This window comes from Ovis aries, chromosome 17 (genome assembly GCF_016772045.2).
Source record: "Ovis aries strain OAR_USU_Benz2616 breed Rambouillet chromosome 17, ARS-UI_Ramb_v3.0, whole genome shotgun sequence".
NCBI lineage: Eukaryota > Metazoa > Chordata > Mammalia > Artiodactyla > Bovidae > Ovis > Ovis aries.
In genome coordinates, this window is record NC_056070.1 from 56,424,354 (window position 1) to 56,443,844 (window position 19,491).

The following is a 19,491-nucleotide window of genomic DNA, read 5'->3' on the forward strand; positions in this document are numbered from 1 at the left end:
TATTTCCTGGCTCTTCACTTAAATCTTTGAAATTTCTCATATATTACCCTTTAATGAACATTCTGGGTTTGTTTGTTTGTTTTTCCATGCTGTTTCATAGATGAATAAACTAAAGATGCAATAAGCCATATGATGGTGAATATGTTTCTTCAAAAGTCCTCATCTGATGGAAATATACCAAAGTACTTTTGCATAAAATGATATATCATATCTCATAACTTCTTGAAATACTCCAGATGTGGTCATGTATTACTTGTGTAATTAAAAACATAAGCCTACTTTTTAAAAATAAAATAAAAGGTTACAAGATCCATCACCAAGATTCCATCTTGTAAAATCAGGTCTCCTTTGAAGTCCTAAAACCAATGGTGTTTCTACCACAAAGACCAACATGCTTCAGGTGATCTAAGAGCGGTCTCGGTCAGAGCAAGGGCTCAGAGTGCTCTGCCTGATACATGGAAGATCAGGGACCATGTGTGTATGTTACCACAGAGGAGACTTGGATGCGTTGTCAGCCTTGGCTCTTCCAGGATCACACATGGAACACTGCATGACATATTTATCCATGGTGAGATTAGTCTGTGTATGAAAGCATACTTTAGGAAAAGAGACTTCTGAAAGAGAAATCAATTTTGGATCTCTCAAATCTTAGAAATTATAACTATCAAGAAATGTTAAATGTTTTGTGATTGATAAAGAGAGGCAGCATGGTGCCACAGTGGAGAACACAGTCTCTTGAGTAAGACATACCTGGATTTAAGCCCCTGCCCCATCACTCAGTAGCTAGGTGAACTCTTAACAAGTCACCAGGGGCCTCAAGTGTCAGTTTCCATGTATGTCGAAAGGGGAGAGCAAACATGAAAACACCTGGAATGCAGCAGATGTCTGCAAATTCTTACTGGGGGCTGGTGGGCAACTGGGAGGCAGGGAGCAACATGAGGCCCTCCTGGAGAACCTTACATTGGTCCCTCTTCCCATTTCCTGTACGTCTCACTCACTCAGGATGATTTGCAGTTGGTGGCAAATTCAGCCCTGGGACCAGAGATCTGAGACTGGTGATAAAACTGTCAGCCAAGATTTGCTACATCTTTTTTTTCCCCACCCCCTAGTCTCCCATTAAAAATGATTTGTCGTTAGGACGAAACATGGGAAAACAAACGTGATTAAAATTTTCTCATATTAAACGCCTGCGTAGCAATGGCAAGCCCGAGCTGAACTCTCTGGAAAGGCTCTGATTCATCCATCTGGAAGCGGGTCGAGCAGCTGGCAGAGTCGGAGTGGAGTGAGAGTCTGGGTTTGTTCCTCCGCTGCCTCATGCACATCTCAGCATCCTCCTTCCATCTGGTTGACTTCATCACATTGACTCCATCAAACATGGCTATACAAGGATTAAAGGTGCCCGGGGCAGGGCATGGGCATCATCATAGCACTGGGGAGATAGGACAGGATGAGGAGGGAGAAGGTGCTCGTATCTTGAAGTCTGCAGTCCCAGGGGTGAAAAAAAAAATCTCTTGTAACCTTTGGAAATGTGATAGATCTGAGGTCAGCTGACCATGAGGTTAGCTACATAGTTTATTAAAGGCACGTTCTTGCCTGGAGAATCCCAGGGATGGGGAAGCCTGGTAGGCTGCCGTATATGGGGTCACACAGAGTCGGACATGACTGAAGTGACTTAGCAGTAGCAGCAGTCACAGCTTTTACATCATTCAAAACCTTTTGTTCAGTGGTAGATAAGTTGCAAAATCATCTAAATTCTTCACCTCTTCCTGTATCCATGCTTTGTGCAATGTGACTCTGCAGCTCCTCCTATCAAGAGGCAGAGCGTCTCCCCCATCCTTGATGTGGGCTGGTCTTGTGATTTGCTTTGTTTAATTGAACGCAACAGAAATGAGTGTGTCTGGTTCCAAGGTTAGGGCTCAAGAGATATTAAACACTTTCACTCTCTTTATTGTAACAAGTTCGGGTTACTCTACAGGATTATGAAAGACACCAGGCTCATTCACTACCTATCACCCCACCTAGCAACCAGCTAACTTCTAGATACATGAGTGAGGCCATCCTAGACGAACAAGCCTCCAACCAACCACAATCTGATCACAGGTTCATGAGTAAACCCAGCTGAGATCAGCCCATCTCCTTCTAAATCAGTAGAGCTGCCCAGCTGACCTACAGACCAGTAAACAATAATAAATGTTTATTGTTTGAAGCATGGATCTTTGAGGTGGTTTGTTATGCAGTGAAATTAAGTGATATACAGTCCACATGTGTGTGACTTTCCATGATCACCTCCTTATAACATATAACTGCCCATCTCCTTCTAGAAATAACTTTAATCTATTATGCCCTGAAATTGAAATTGGTGGTATTGTTGGCTTTCTTCACCTCTGTAGAATCTGGTAAAAACCCTTGATTAATGTGTAAATCCCTCCCGAAGGGCTCAGTCCACAGGAATTTCCTCTTGAAGATGCCAAAATGTTCTGTCATTCAAGGACCAGTGGAGAGATAAGCCCATGCTCTACCAAACACACCAGAGCGAGGAACAGGGCTTCTCTCATTACTCCCCAGACACAACTTACTGCACTGGTTCTTTCTCCTCACCAAGAATATGATGAATGTAATATTCTTGGTTGGTAAGAAATATTAATTAATTGGAGAAAGAACCAAACTAGAGGTATATTTGTTTAGTCATAGTCACCATACTCATAGAGATTTCCTTTCCCTCATCTGATCACCAAAGGTGGGGGAAGGTTAATGTGATTGATCTGGATTGACCAAGCCAAGGACATGTGGCTGGGGCAATGGTTTCACTGGAGCAAACCTGCCAGAGTGACTCTCAAAGTCTCTCTTTTTCAACCTCTCTCCTTTCAATGATATTGGAGACCATGTACTATCTCCTCCCTCTCGGGCAGTAGCATCCCCGCCCCCCACCACCACTTTGGAACTTAAGGGGGAACTTGGGTGAGGCCCAGAGGAAAGGCTATCTGTGCTTATCTAAGCTCAATGAAGGAAGTGACCCACATGCTCCAGCATTTGAGTACATAAGTGCTGGTTTGAGAGCAGGATTCATACATTCTCTTAATGGCATATATGCTCTTAATGGTACCCCTTACACATCTACTCCAACCCAAAGACTTTTCTCAGGAAATGTCTCTCCCAGAGGACAAACACAAAGGAGGGAGTGCCTAGAAAGTTATTGGACCCAAAAGAAACACATGTAAATGCATGACTTTAAATGCTGAAGAGGAGGAAAACAGAAATGGCATTGACAAGGTATAAGACTTCTTGTTGTAGGTAAAATTGCAACATGTGGAAATATTAGGATGTATTGCAATAACCAGAATATCTGAAATAGGACTCTCTTTGACATGAGGTATCCATCATCAACTGACCACAAAACGGGAATTCGAACACACAGGAAAAAGTTCTTCAAAGTATTTCCCTAAAGCAGAAACCATTCCTCTTCAAACCCATCTCCACTCTGCAATTCTTAACATTATCATAATTTTTATTACAAAGCCATTTTTCCCAGAGAAGGCAATGGCAACCCACTCCAGTACTCTTGCCTGGAAAATCCCATGGATGGAGGAGCCTGGTAGGCTGCAATTCATGGGGTTGCTAAGAGTCAGGCATGACTGAGTGACTTCACTTTCACTTTTCACTTTCATGCACTGGAGAAGGAAATGGCAACCCACTTCAGTGTTCTTGCCTGGAGAACCCCAGGGACAGAGGAGCCTAGCGGGCTGCCGTCTATGGGGTTGCACAGAGTCGGACAGGGCTAAAGTGACTTAGCAGCATGAGCAGCAGCAGCCTACCCTGACTAATCCCACTTCCTTAACCCTCCTTCTTGGATTTTACCTTCTAGTCATTGACACACATTAGGAAACACTTGGTTAACTCCTCTTTCTCTCTGTTTTTACAGATACATTATCTAGATACGGGACATTCACATCCCTTCTCTCTTCCTAGAGAACTCCTACTCATCTTTCAGGTCTCTGCTTTGATGTCTTATTCTCCTACAATCTGTGGTAGGAGACGTTTGGACAGTCCTGTTTCAGCTGATGAAGAACCCCTGGGCATTTCCTATGTGCCATTGCTTCCTTCCCTTGAAGATACCGAGCTGGACAAGTTGTCACTTGGGGCTCATAGCACCATAAGGCTTGGGCTGTTTCATGCCCATGAGATAATTTCTAGGAGTTACAACAAGGGAAGAAACAAAATTATGAGTCTTTAAATTCATCTTGCTTTAGATCATAAAACTTTCTTGTGTGCTTGCTGGTTATTTCTCTCATGGTATATGGAGACTGATCTCCATGCCAAATATAAATAAGAAATTGCAATTAGGTGTCATTACTGCCAATCATCCCTTTAGGGAAATAGTACAGTAGTGACCAGGTTGTAGTCAAGGACTTTGACCTAGACAAATTTTGTTCTGTCATATTATCCCAAGACCAAGGCAAGAGAAGGGAGCTAGAGGGGCTTTCATTTCAGTTAGTCCCTTGAAATCATTTAAGGAGAGAGACTAGGGAGCAGGGAGTTAAGAAACCAAGGAGGTAATATCCGATTATTTCTTAATGGTACCTTGACTAGAAAATAAAGGAGTTCATTTAAAAAAACAAAAAACAAAAACACCTGAACTGATGGATTTCTGTTCCTTGGAGTTCTAAGCCTTTCCCCAACTGCTTTATAAAGAGAAGCAATTAACAAACGCACTACTGGCAGGAAGAGAGGTTGGATAACCTATTCTCTGAGTAAGATTACCCCAAAATTAGAACTGTTACTAATCCTTCCAAGAATAGGTTTCGGACTCCTTCTTTAGTCCTCAAAGATCTTGTGGAGGACACAGACAGAACCCCTCCCAGGGTCTGTTCCCATCCCCTCTCCTCACTGCCAGATTATGAGCTTCTCGAGGACACAGACTGTTTTGTTCATGGAAATGTTGCCTGGTTCTCAGAACTTACAGGAGTGCTAACCTGTGAGTCAGTTCAGTATTCCTTCAGCAGCCATAGAGCTAAACATCAAGAGAGGATCTGACCATCAGTTTGGTTCAGGCTGAGGTCCCTAGATCAACCAATTACCAGCTTTGGTCTCACCAATTCAACTGACTTAAAGCAAATGACCCTTGAATCTATCAGTTTGTGATTTTTCTGGAGAGCAAATGATACAACTGACAGTTCACCTACCTTAGGTCTCCAAGAGCTGAGCTCCAATCCCAACCCTGTCACTTACTTACGATAGTTACTTATCCTCTTTGTGTCTCAGTTTATCCACAACATGGAGATGGTAAGTAGTACCTCTGCTATAGAGTGGTAGTGAGGAATTAGAGAGACTATATACATACAGTCTTTGAGGCACATGGTAGACCCACATGAGTCTTTGCTTTAGTGACAATGATAATGATCACATTGTTGATGACATCATCAGTGATACTATGCCTCTTTCATTCTTGGAGAGTGTTAACTGGCTGGGAAACATTCCAAACAGGAGGAAGAATGGATATGGACCCAATGTATATCTGGCACCTCAGACAGCCTTCAATGTAATTAGTACACTTTGGGCACATTGACAGGATGTTTCTGTGTCCTTGTTTATATTCCTACTCCCTAGTCTTTCAGTGTTTGTTTCAAATGGTGAATTGCCATGCACAAACATTTCCGATTGACAGCAAAGTCAGAGACAGTGCCATCTTACAGCTCAGATATTAGTTCAGTTGCTCTGAGTCTTGGTGGTATGATTGATGGGAGTTTCATTGCAAATGTAAAAAATCTATATTCCTTTCTTTCTGTTTTGGCACATCAATGTTTTGGTCTTGCATAACACATCCTGTCGCACTGAAGATAATGGAGCTTTAATGTGTTTGATGGCTCTGCATCAGAGCTGGTCAATGCAGCATCCCCAGGACAGAAACCACTGGATCAACAACGCTCACACATCCGCTGCCTACTAAAGAGAGGAAAAGCTCCTAGAGCCAGAGGTGGAGGGTATTTGCCAGTAAAATACCAATTCCACCTGAGCACCTGTAGGGGCGAGGCTTAAGCCAATACCGTGTCTATAGCATAGGTAGGCGTGAAATATAAATTCTTGTTAAATGGATGAATGGATGAACAGAAGTCTACATATTGTGAAATCACTGTGGCATCTATAATTCTTCCTCCTTTGGAATTTTCAAAAAAGCAATCAAATCCCAAGGAAATTAGCTAGAAGAGATGAAAATATGGCAAAACCCCAATGGTGTTAGACCAGCTGCTGCAAATGTGACAACCGCACAAACCCAGGGGAATAGATAATGGCTTGGCTGCTAAAAGATGAAAATTCACAGACAGACTTAATTTCAAGAAGACAGTGTCTGACCATCAGCCACGGGCACAAGTTGGATCACACAGATGTGATGAGGGTGGCCTCTGCTTTCATCTATGGGCTTCAAAAACCTTGATGTCATTCTATTCAGTGGTGACTGGATTACTGTGGGAGCTGGAAGGCAAGGAGGTTTTAGTCTAGAGAGGGAGAGACAAATAGATTCTCGGCTCCGTGTCTAAAAGTCTTGCCAGTCCTTCTCACTGTTGTAACCCTGGAGACTGGCACAACTCCTGGCACAGAGTGCATGCGTGCTGTCATTTCAGTCGTGTCCAGCTCTTTGTTACCCTATGGACTGTAGCCCGCAAGGCACCTCTGTTCGTGGGATTCTCCAGGCGAGAATATTGGAGTGAGTTGCCATTTCCTTCTCCAGGGGATCTTCCTGACCCAGAGATCAAAGCCAGGTATCCTGCATAGCAGGCAGATTCTATACCATCTGAGCTACCAGGGAAGCCCATAAATATACTGCCTATCTCTATACTGATATAACAGCTTATCTGCATTACCATGAAAGTAATATACAGTGCATAGCTTATATCTAGTGTATCTAGTGCACAGTTTCGGAGAAGGCACTGGCACCCACTCCAGTGCTCTTGCCTGGAGAATCCCATGGACGGAGGAGCCTGATGGGCTGCAGTCCATGGGGTCACTAGGAGTCGGACACGACTGAGTGACTTCACTTTCACTTTTCACTTTCATGCATTAGAGAAGGAAGTGGCAACCCAACCCAGTGTTCTTGCCTGGAGAATCCCAGGGATGGGGGAGCCTGGTGGGCTGTCGTCTATGGGGTCGCACAGAATCGGACATGACTGAAGCGACTTAGCAGCAGCAGCAGTGGCAGCAGTGCATAGTTTATATCTATTTATCTCATGGTTCTAGAAGATAACATTTAGTTTGTAATATTAGTCTATTAATAGAAGATGCCATAGTGAAGGAGAGAAAAAAAATGTGTGAGCAGCTAGCAGAAAGAGAAATGTTGTCAAGCCTCGAGAAATTGGGAAGGGACTATGGAAGAAAAGACAGCTAAAACGGGTCTTAGAGGAAAGGCAGAATCCAGGATGCCTGGGCACTGCATAATTCATGCTGTGGAAATACTAGAAAAATTTCACCAAAATACAAATATAGGGCAATTTACTCCAAGCATATCCTAAGGAACCATTTATACAAAACCACCCAGGAATGACCATCCTGGTCTCTGGTTCAGAATATCTGTTAATGAGGCTCATGAATCTAAATTATAACAGCCTCCTTAAATCTTTCTTATGAGCTACATCTTGGGGAATCAGTTCCAAAGAGTGCATGCTAAGTTGCTTCAATTGTGTCTGACTCTGTGTGACCCTATGGACTGTAGCCTGCCAGACTCCTCTGTCCATGGGAGTCTCCAGGCAAGAACACTGGAGTGGGTTGCCATTTCCTAATCCAGGGGATCTTCTGGCCTAGGGATCGAACCTGTGTCTCTTTTACGTCTCTTGCACTGGCAGGCAGGTTCTTTATCGCTAGTGCCACCTGGAAAGCCCAAAGAGTACCAGGCTTATTATTTTATTAATCTTCTCAACTATCCAAAGAAGTAGGCATGATTATTGTCAATGTATGCCCAGGAATACTGAGGTTCAGCGAGGTGAAATGACTTATTCAAGGTCACCCAGCTTGTAGGTAAAAGAGCTGTGATTCAATACAGAATATCAGACATCAAAGCTCCAGCCTTAACCTGCTACTAACCACTGCCTCTCTGAACCCAGAGCTACCAGGAAAGGTATGGGAAGAGGAGCTATAGGAAGTGACTTTAAAGAGCATGTTCTGATAATAATGGTAGTAGAGATCAATAAAGACAATGATACTACTTTATATCTTTTGAAAGAAGATAGCTCTGGCTGTGGCAGACTTTATCAGGAGGCTCTGAGTAATGAGTGAAGAAGCCCTGGACTCGGCTCCCTAATAGACGCCTGCTGTATCACCAGGAGATCTCCATCTCAGCCATACATTGCTGTGACGTGCCTGGGCTGCAGTGTTAGGTTCTGCCCTGCTTTCGATCAGGTTCATCTCTGTTTTTAAATGGAAAGGTCAGTAAGTACATACATCCAGTACAGTAACTTGTGATGAGGAGACAAAGCAGCCGTTAAATAATTCTGGGGGTTCAGATCAGCACTGAATGTGCATGGTGTGATTGGGTGTTTCATTTGTGGTCAGCTAGTATTCTTGCCTGGAGAAGGCAATGGCAACCCACTCCAGTACTCTTGCCTGGCAAATCCCACGGACAGAGGAGCCTGTTAGGCTGCAATCCAGGGGGTTGCTAGGAGTCAGACACGACTGAGTGACTTCACTTTCATTTTTCACTTTCATGCATTGGAGAAGGAAATGGCAACCCACTCCAGTGTTCTTGCCTGGAGGATCCCAGGGATGGGGGAGCCTGGTGGGCTGCCATCTATGGGGTTGCACAGAGTTGGACATGACTGAAGCGACTTAGCAGCAGCAGCAGCAGCAGCAGCATTCTTGGCTAGAGAATCCCATGGACAGAGGAGCCTGGTTGGCTGCCATCTATGGGGCCGCACAGAGTCGGGCACGACTGATGCGACTTAGCAGCAGCAGCAGACGTGGAAAGTTAAAACACCCAAGGTCAAATGTCCAAGGTCGTGGGTCCAACGGACCAAGGGAACCAACCTTCCTTATTGTTAAAAGCCTCATTTGACTCTCAACCCCACCTGGCCATCTGAAAAGTCCATGGAAGGGAGACTGTCTGAGAAGGTCTGGTGAATCAGAGGTCTTGCTTCCTCCAGTTCTCTGCTCAAGTATCAGCTTCCCAGGATTCTCTAACCACCCAAGTGAACAGCATGGCCTTAAGCTTTCCTTTACTTTCCTTTGCCTTTTTTCTCCATGAATCTTAGTGATACTCAGTATTATGTTATCTACTTATTTGTTCTTTCGTTTATTGCCTTTCTCTTCCTACTAGACTACAAGCTCCCTAAAGTTAGAGACCTTTGTTCTCCTCCATTTCCCCAGCATTCAGGGCTCTGCCTGTTATATGGTAAACATTGCCTAAATATTTGTTTTAACTAAAGAATAATGTGTTGGCACAAAAGCATCCTGTATTCCAAGAAACAACTTTATTCTCAGCTCTGTCTTTGCTTGGTGATGTCATTTAAAAATAAAACTTTCTTTTCTAATTAAATATTTCAATAGCTTTCTTCTCATCATCTCTAGGATAACTTGGAAACTTTGTGATGTGGTTTATTAGCCCCTCTGGTTCTGGCTGAGGTTTCTCCTCCAGCCCATCCCATGCCTCTTTCTGTCTTGTGTAAATCTGTGCAACATACTCTTTCAATTGGACAGTAGTACCCTGCTTCCCCCCATTTCCAGGTCTTTCTACATGTACCCTCTCATTGTGACACACATTTTCTTCTTCCTTTTTCTTTACCTGGTTAGTTCTAGACACCCTTCCATTTCCAGCTTAAACATTACTTCCCGGGGTTATCTTTCCCGAGTTCTCAGACTCAGCTAGCTCCCCTCTTAATTTCTTCATGGCATCCTGCACTTCCACCTTCTCTCACATTTGAAAATCTGAAGATGTGTTCAGTGTTTGTGGGTCCCATATACGCCACTTTGTGGACTTCACCAAAGCGGAGACGGGTCTTTCCTCCTGAATGCTGAATTCCCAGCAGTCAGCACAGTGCTGGAGGAAGTCAGTGCTCAATAAAGATTGTGTTTATGCACAAATGCATGCATGCATGAATAGCAGACCTGGAGAGTTTTCTCCCACTGAAATTACCTCCAAACACAGGACACATGCAGATCTTCTTCCCCTGAGATGATGTTCAAGAACACGTGGGTGATTTTGGGTCTCCCTATTGACAGCCCAGGCCCACCCTCTCAGTGAGAAAATTAAGTGATCTTCTTATCACCAGGAGCTGTGGTCATTCCCCAGTCCACACCCTAGATTTCAAAAACGTTAGGGAGCTGGATCATTTGCAGATTTATTATTTAAGCCTCTAGCTAAGTAACAACACTTTTGTTTTTGGAAGTGAAAAATTTGCAACTAACTCAGCATCTAGAATGCTAGCAAAAATTGAAGCAATCTAGACAATTGTGCTGAAATTGCAAAGCTGGAAGGCCAAGGGGAAGAGGCCATGCTAGCTTTATACTCATAGAGAAACCCAGAGCCAGTCTGGAGACCACAGGGGAGGGAGAGAGGGACTGAGCAGGGGAGAAAAACACATGGAGACCTTTTATTGCTTTTGTTTAACTCTAATTACAAAAATCATGATCACATGCAAAAATCTCCCATAATTAACCACCCAGAGATAACAACTTTTAATATTTTGTTGCATGCCCTTTTGGTACTGAAAAAGATGGGCTGGAGGCTGCACTTATTATTTAATAATCAGTTTTCTTACTTAGCAATGCAGCACAATTATATTCCAATGGGAGGCAGATGGCATCAGTTAAAAACATGGACTTTGTAATCAGATAGACCTGCATTTTACTCTTGCTGAACCATGTACTATTTAGTTCTTTTGGCAAGATGTTTAAACCTTAATTTCCTCATCTATAAACTGGGGACAAAAGTGAAATTGATCTCTCTGTGTTGAGGAGATTAAATGGAGTAAAACATGTAAGTTATTAACACCAAGTCTATTGCATGATAGATATTTGAGTAGCTATTGTTACTACTGGTATAGCATCAGCAATTACTTCTCCCAAGCATCATTTTTAATGGTCAAAAGAATTATCATAAATGGATTTGCTTAACCAGTGCCTTACTGTTGTACAAATACATTGCTGTCATTTCTCTTTTCTGCTGAATGGGACTTTGGAATGAATAGCCATACCAAGAGTCCCCAGGAGAAAAGAGAGCATAAGAAGCAGCAGTGGTTCCAGCAAATGTCCTGGTGCCAACAGGTGGCAGAACCAACGACACATGAATCTCCAAGGGGGAAGGGAGGGAGGAGGAGGGGCATGACCACTGAAATCATTCAAAGAACAACAAACAATTGTTTTTCATTCTTATACCAGCTGACCAAATTGTTTCACTGGATTGCAGTTAAGAGTGATGGAACAACCTACAGCAACCAGAGTGATATTTTAAAATCGAATTCAGACATACTTTCTTCCTTAAAACAAAACCCATATCCCTTATACTTGGAGGACCTTATCCTACAAGGTCAAGGATAAAGATCTGGCACCTATCTCCCTCTCTGATGCCAGCTCCTATCACTCTCCCCTCTGTTCACACCAATCTGAATGCTCTGGCCTCCTCACTAGTCTTCACACTTGCAGTGCTCATTTAAAAAAAAATTTTTTTTTTGCAGTGCCACATGGCTGTGGGATCTTAGTTCACCTACTGGGGCAGAACCTGGGGCCTCACCAGTGAAAGCACAGAGTCTTAACCACTGGACTGCCAGGGAATTCTTTGAATGTTCATTCCTACCACAGGACCTTTGCGTTTGATCTGCCCTTTGCTTGGAACACTGTCCCTTAGATCTTTACATAGCTCACTATACATGATGCAGGTCTTTACATATGCTCTGAAAGGTCTTCCCTGACTACCCTATCTACAGAATAGCTCCCCTCTGTACTACTACCTCTCCATCACTCTATAAATCTGTATATGTTTGGTTCTTCTTCATAAAATTTGCTTCTGTATGACAGTACACACGCATTTGCTCATTATCACTCTTCCCTACTAAAGTATAAGCTATGAAGAAGCAGTAGCTGCTTGTTCCTTAATTATATTCCTGGTGCCTAGAACACGGCCTGCATCATAGTGGGTGCTCATTATATATTCTCAGAATGGATGAATGAATCTCTAAGCTGAATTAGGGTACTGGGGCAGACATCTGTCTATGGAGTAAAATAAATTCACACATTCCTGGGCCCTTGTGATTAAAGGCAGAGATTAAAGCACTCATTGACATGCTGACTATATTACTTCCTGGCTCTGTGATCTTGGGCAAGTTATTTGGCCCCTGTAGGCCTCAATTTCTCATATAGAAAATGGGAATAACTATGGTATCTACTTTACAAGATTGTTCTGAGAAATAAACGAGATTTAAATGTATGTAAATTGCATAGCAGAATGTCTGGTACTTGAGAAGTCCTTAAGAAACGGAGAGAAACTTACTGCTTCTTATTATTCATCAATTAATTCATTAAATCAGTGGTCCCCCATCTTTTTGGCACCAGGGACTGGTTTCATGGAAGACAATTTTCCCACAGACTGGGGGTGGAGATGATTCAAGCAGATTACGTTTATTTTTCACTTTATTTCTATTATTATTATCTCAGCTCTACCTCAGACCATCGGGCATTAGATCCCGGAGGTTTGGGACCCCTGCATTAAATCATTCCCCCACTGTTTCATTCATTTGTTCATTTGAATATATTCATCCACAGACTTAATATTGTTAAATTGACCATACTACCCAAAGCCATCTGTTGGTTCTGTTCAGTTCCTATCAATTCCAATGTGATTTTTTTTTTTCACAGAAATAGAAAAAAAAATCATAAAATTCATATGGCACTGCAAAAGATCCCAGATAACCAAAGCAATCTTGAGAAAGAACAAAGCTTCACACTTCCTGATTTCAAACTATAATTTAAAAGCTATAGTAATTTTAGAAAAAGCTATACTAATCAAAACAGCATGGTATTGGCATACAAACACATAAACAGATGGAACAGAATAAAGACCCCAGAAATAAACCCACACAAATACAGCCAATTCATATGCGACATGGGAACTAAGAACATTCAGATGGGGAAAGGACAGTCTCTTTAATAAATGGTGCTGGGAAAACTGGGTATTCACACACTAAAGAATGAAATTGGACCACTGTCTTGCACAGGCCACAAAAATTAACTTGAAATGGATTAAAGACTTAAAAAAAATTGAAAGCATAAAACTTTTGGAAGAAAACACAGGAAAAAACCCTTTAGACATTGGTGTTGGCAAGGATTTTTTGGATATGATACTAAAAGTACAGCAACAAAAGCAAAAATCAATAAGTAGAACTACGTCAAACTAAAAAGCTTCTAGACAGCATAAGTGTCAACCTACAGAATGGGAGAAAATAATTGCAAACTATATATCTGTTAATATCCAAAATATATAAGGAACTCATAAACTCAACAGCAAAATCATCATTATCCTATTTAAAAGTGAACAGAGGATCTGCATAAACATGGCCAATAAGTACACGAGATGTTCAATGTCACTAATAATTAGGGAAATGCAAATTAAAACCACAATAAGATATCACTTAACACTTGTTATAATGGCTATTATTAAAAAAAAAAAAAAAGGCAAGCGGTAGCAAATGCTGGTGAAGATGTGAAGTGGGCCCTGCTGATGGGCAAATAAACTGGTACAACCATTATGGAAAACAGCGTGGAAGTTCCTCAAAAAACTAAAAGTAGGCCTACCACACGATCCAGTAATTCTACTCCTGTATATCTGAAAGAAATGAAATTATTATTGTGAAGAGATATCTGCATTCCCATGTTGAATGCAGCATTATTCTCAATAGCCAAAACATGGAAGCAACCTAAGTGTCCGTCAACAGATGAATGGATAAAGAAAATGTAATATATACACATGCTGGACTATTATGCAGCCCCCACAAAAGGAGATCCTACCATTCGTAACAACACAGAGAGATCCTGAAGGCATTATGCTGAAAGAAACAAGTCAGACACAGAAAGACACATGCTATATGATCTCACTTATGCATGAGATCTAAACAAGCTGAACTCAGAGTCAAGGAGCAGACAGGATGCTGCCAGGAGCTTTGGAGTGGGGGAAACGAGGAGACGCTGGTCAAACGGTGCAAAGGGTACAAACAGAAGATGAATAAGTTCCTAGGGCATCTGATATATAGCATGGCGGCTACAGTTAACTAGACCGTATCCCCTGAAGTAGGAAATGACAACTCACTCCAGTATTCTTTCCTGGAAAATTTCATGGACAGAGGAGCCTGGCGGGGTATAGTCCATGAGGTCACAAACAGTTGGACACAACTGAGCAACTGACCACACACATTGTAGACTTTAAAGCTGCTAGGAGAGTACATCTCAACCATTCATACCACCACCACAAACACTGAAAAAAATGATAATTGTGTGAGGTGAAGGATGTGTTAACTAACCTTGTTGTGGTACTCATTTTGCAGTATATAGGTGTATCAAATCACCAACTGTACACCTTAAACTTTTACAACGGTACATGCTAATCATATTTCAATAAAGCTGGAAAAAATAATCTACCTATCAGCTCATTTTTCAATTATTTTCTTTCCTGCTGTTTCACATTTTACAGATTCATCTATCAACTGAATCCATCCACCCCCATATATCCATCTATCTGTTTATTTACGGTTTAAACTAGTATTTATCAAGCTTATTTTGAAGGATGCTGAGGCAACAATGGAGAGAGTAGAAACATGAGATTATAACAGCACGAGCCCTTTTAAACATACCTCTGAACCCAGCCCAACTATATCCGGGGCCTAGCCCGAAACATGCCCCTCTCCACCCACCCCTCTCCCCAACACCCCCTCCTTCCAGCCCAGGGACACAGGCCCAAGAATCAGCATTCATCCTCCCAGCTCCCTGCAGCCTCTGTCTCTCTCCCAGCTTCTACCAGTTATTTAGTTTGCAAATAGAGCTAATGCCTTCTGGCCCAACACTTCGCCCAGCATGAAACACTAATGAAATCTCTTCATCTACCTCACACTGGAATGGCACAGTATCCCTGAGGTGCCGAAAATACCCAAAGCTTTGGTCACCTGCCTCTATCCCAAATCTAGCAGTTATTCCTGGAGTCTCATTCTTCCCCTGCCACCAAGGTGGGGAGACTGATGGGCTCAAGAATAAAGATGAAGACAATCAGGATAGTGATAGTGAGACTAGAACCAGTGCTCGTGAAATTGGCTCCAACTATGTCCCAGTTAGTGAGAACAATATTAAGACATATTTATTAAGTGGGACAATCCAACCAGTCAGAGGAGATGCTCTCTGCAAATAACCAGCACAGCTATCCCAATGCCTATCAGCTGACTATCTGCCCTGCTTTGCATATCTATCAATTAATGAAACCCCTCAATAGGTCAGGAGGCAGTATTATGAGCCCGTTTATCAGATGTAGAAATGGAGGCTCAGAGAGGGGAAAAAAAGCCACTCACAGAGTAGGTAAGCAAACCTGGAATTTGCTGAGTCCTGAGCTTGCTTGCTGATTACTCATTTGTATGTTTGTATATTTACTTGCATTTATTATGAAAATATTTGCTTTATTTGGTAAACACATTAGCCATATTTTCCTCCATTTTTAAAAATTTTGAACAATTTCCAACCTATAGTAAAATTAAAAGAATCGTTTACTGGACACTCAGGTATGCTTCACTCGGATTCATCAGATTCTCTCTTACCTTCTCTCAGAACGGACACACACACATTTTTTTCTGTTCCATTTCTAATTAAGTTGTAACCACCGTGATGGTTCACCCCTGATGCCTGCATCAGCTACACTGGTAGCCACTGTCCCCCCAAACACTCCTGTCCACACGGTCCGTTACAGGGCTTCTCTTCCTTCCCAGCTAGAAGTGACCTCACCCCTGCTTCTAGACAAGTGCCCGTCATCTGCTCCTCACCTGTGGCCCCTAGTGGGCGGCTCCTCACCCATAGTTCCACTGAGTGGACCCCATCACCTGACATGGGACCAGGGAGGGTCTCTGACTCAGAGGGATCCCAGCCACGGGCTGGCAGGGGCTGTGATTTGGATGTAACGAGTCAAACAGATTTCCCCTCTCAGCAACTTGATTTAAGAGGACAGGAAGTCACAGACACTAGAACTTAGAAAGGCATGTTGACTCAGGGGCTTCTGTAAAGGTGGAAGCCATGAGGAAGCAAAAGGAAGATGGAGCAGCTGCACAAAAATAATGTAGAAAAATATAACAATAACAATAATAACAGCTAACACTTATTGAACAGATAGAATGTGTTAAATACAGCATAGTCAGTATCCCGTTTCGTATTATACTTGACACAGAAGCCCATACAGTATCGTCTCCCTGTTTAGACTGAGACACAGAGAAGTAAAGTAGCTCACCTGGGGTCGCATGGCAAGCAATTGGAGGAATCTCTTTGCATCCAGCATCCTGTTGGTTCCAGGAATTCTCCCTGCCCTTCCTGAGGCCCCCTGTTCTGCTTTCCCTGGATTCCCATGAGATACCTGAATCTCACAGCAAAGCTTCAATTGCACTTGAACTCACTGGAATGGGTTTCTGTTAACTCCAATCAAAGGGACCCTGAATAAAGCCCCTGGCCTCACCCGTGACTTCAGTGAGACTGGATTTCCTTAAGAACAACCCTCAAGCCCACCACTCTGACTAGTTACCTGGCAGTTTGCACAGATCGGCCCAAACATTCAGGGAGCCAAGAATGATGCATGAAGATTAATTATACATGACCCATTATCAATACTTTAATATGCATAACCTGTCTTTGATGATTTTCTTATTTAGATGCCACCTTTGCTTTATTTCATGTAAAAGATATTTATCAGGATTCTCACACTTTCTCTTGTGACATTATAGAATGTAACCTAATTGCCTAGAGAAAGCCTTAAGCTTCAGGGCTTGAATTCTTCCACCAGTGAAAGTTGGAGGAAACTACTGCTTGCTCAATTAGGGAGAGACTTTTTAAAAAAAATCATATTCAAGTAACCAATTTTTTGAAAATTAGCATTCCTCAAAGTACAGTTAACACTAATAACAGCAAACATAATTGAATCTCTCTCGAATGATTTAGGAGGTATTTCTGAATGTCACTTCCCTTTATTTGAGACTGTTAAAAAAATAGGATAATACAATTAAAGCCTTAACTTTGCTTGTTGGAGCTTTCTGAGTGTTATATCTTTGCAGGGCTAAGTCAAACACAGATGTCACATCCAGTATCTTGAGCTGTTTATAAGAATCATCCAAGTCACTCTGAATGGTGTGACAAGATACTCAGCTCCACTGTCTAGGGTCACTTGACTGATTCTACTGTAGACACCTCTACCAAGCTGGATAGATCAGCTCCTTTAGAAGCTGGATATTAGCTTTGATTTTCAAGATGGTTGGGGAAAAAAAACACTGGGAGCTCTCATGTTTGGAGATAATTCCCACCTAGCAGAGCTGTTTTGAGGATGGGTGATTTACATGTTGAGTTTACAATACAGTATCTTGTGCTCAATAAGTGCTCAATATATAGTAAGTGTTATTACGGAAATAAACACTTGAGAGTTCGAGAGGAGCCAAAAATCTATGCTTCTGGCTACCTCCTAAATATTCTGACTTGTATTTTGTTTTCATAGCAGATAGAAAATCAATTCTACTCCATTATATTCTCCTCTTTAGAGGACCATTTGGATACCTCCTGGTAGAGGAAAGTGCAGAGAGAAGGAAAAGGAATGCGGGATAAAGCCACAGGTTTGAGGAAGCACTGATGTCACAGAAATTCATGGGACCTGAAGGCAAAAGAGTAGGATCTGTGTAGCCAGCAGTTTTGAAGCAGCTTGTTTCACAGCAGCCCATGTTACACGTGGTTCAATATTACATACTGTTTTAATGGAATCCACAACTGTTTCTTTTTAAACTTCCACCTCCTGACTCATTTGTTTCTTCTTTCATCAGGCAAAGGTACATTAGGCACCTATTGTGAGCCTGGAGCTGTTCTTGGTACTGAAGAAACATCAGAGAATGAGTTGGACCTGGACCTGCCTTCACAAAAGTTTTTGAAGAACTGGAGATGAGACATGAGAGTGTGATGACCTTGTTCAGTCTTGGAGGTGGCGAGGAGGAGGTTCAGAGAAGACATCCTGGAAAAAGTAACATTTGAGACCAGGAGGATAAGAAGTAGTTAGCATTCACGTTTTTGTTTGTTTGTTTCTTTCTTTCTTTCTTTCTTGAAAAGCAGCACAGAGTCTTTACCTTCCATATATTTGAGGTCCGCTCTCTGACCTCATTTCCTATTCCCACCCTCATCTCTCAGTCTGACTTAACCACATGGGTTCACACGGAGAATTTCCCTTCTCCCTAAATAATGTTCTCTTTCCCCCAGATGACACAGTTCTAGGCCCTTCACCATACTAACTGACTCACCATCAATAGATTCATTGGTCATTGTGAAAATGATTTGGCTGTCCCTCAAAAAGTTCAACACAGAACTGCCATAAAACCCAGCAATTTCATTTCTAGCTAAGAGAATCAAAAACATATGTTCAAAGAAACATTTAGACATAAATGCCCACAGAAGCATTATTCATAATTGCCCCAAAGTGGAAGCAACCTGAATGAATGAACAAAACATGGCATTTCAACACAATGGAATATTATTTAGCCATAAAAAGAATGAACCACTGATGCATGCTAAATACGAATCAACCTCAAAAACATTATGCAAAAGGAAAGAAACCACTTGTGAAAGGCCACATATTATATGATACCATGTATAAGAAACGTCCAGAATAGGCAAATCCATTAGGGACAGCAAGTAGATCAGTGGTTGCCAGAGGCTGAGGGGCGGAGGGAATGGGGAATAGACTGCTTAACGGGTATGATGTTTCCTTTTGAGGTGATGAGAGTGTTTTGGAATTGGATAGTGATGATGATTGCAAAACATTGTGAATACTCTTAAAAACCACTGAATTGTACATTTTGAAATGGTTTTAAATGGTGAATTTTGTGCTATGTGACTTTTATCTGAATTTTCAAAAGGGAAAAAGAAAGAAGAGGTAGAGGATGTGGTGAGAACCAACCACTAGGGGCACCACAAGGCCTGTGGAAGAAGGGCTTGTTTATTCATCTCAAAATCCATCTGCTGATTTTCAGGTGGTCTTGCCTGAGAAGGGGACTACAGAAAAAAAATTTTTTTGAAGAATGGAAGAAAGAAATTTAGGATTAAAAGAGATGGCAAAGTGGGAGTTGGAAAAAGTCTGTATGATCTCTTGGGCTTTGATGACCCCAATGTCCAAGGGAGGATGACCTAGGCGAGAACTTCTGGTCTGGTGACCTTATCTTCCACAACTGACCATCAGTACAGAATACAGAAAGAGGAAAGGGAAGAAAGAGCACAGAGACATAATTCAGGGTTGGGGAGAGAGAGAGAGAA

The 19,491-nt window shown here is 42.1% G+C and overlaps 1 long non-coding RNA gene across 1 annotated transcript in view; it reads right to left on the bottom strand.

Moving 5' to 3' along the window:
- Window positions 1-17,235: 17,235 nt before the first annotated feature.
- LOC132658064 (uncharacterized) overlaps window positions 17,236-19,491 on the bottom strand; it is a 258,440-nt gene continuing 256,184 nt past the window's right edge. Inside the window, exon 4 of the long non-coding RNA XR_009597069.1 lies at window positions 17,236-18,199. This is a non-coding gene — a long non-coding RNA (uncharacterized LOC132658064). The remainder of the gene's footprint in view (window positions 18,200-19,491) is intronic.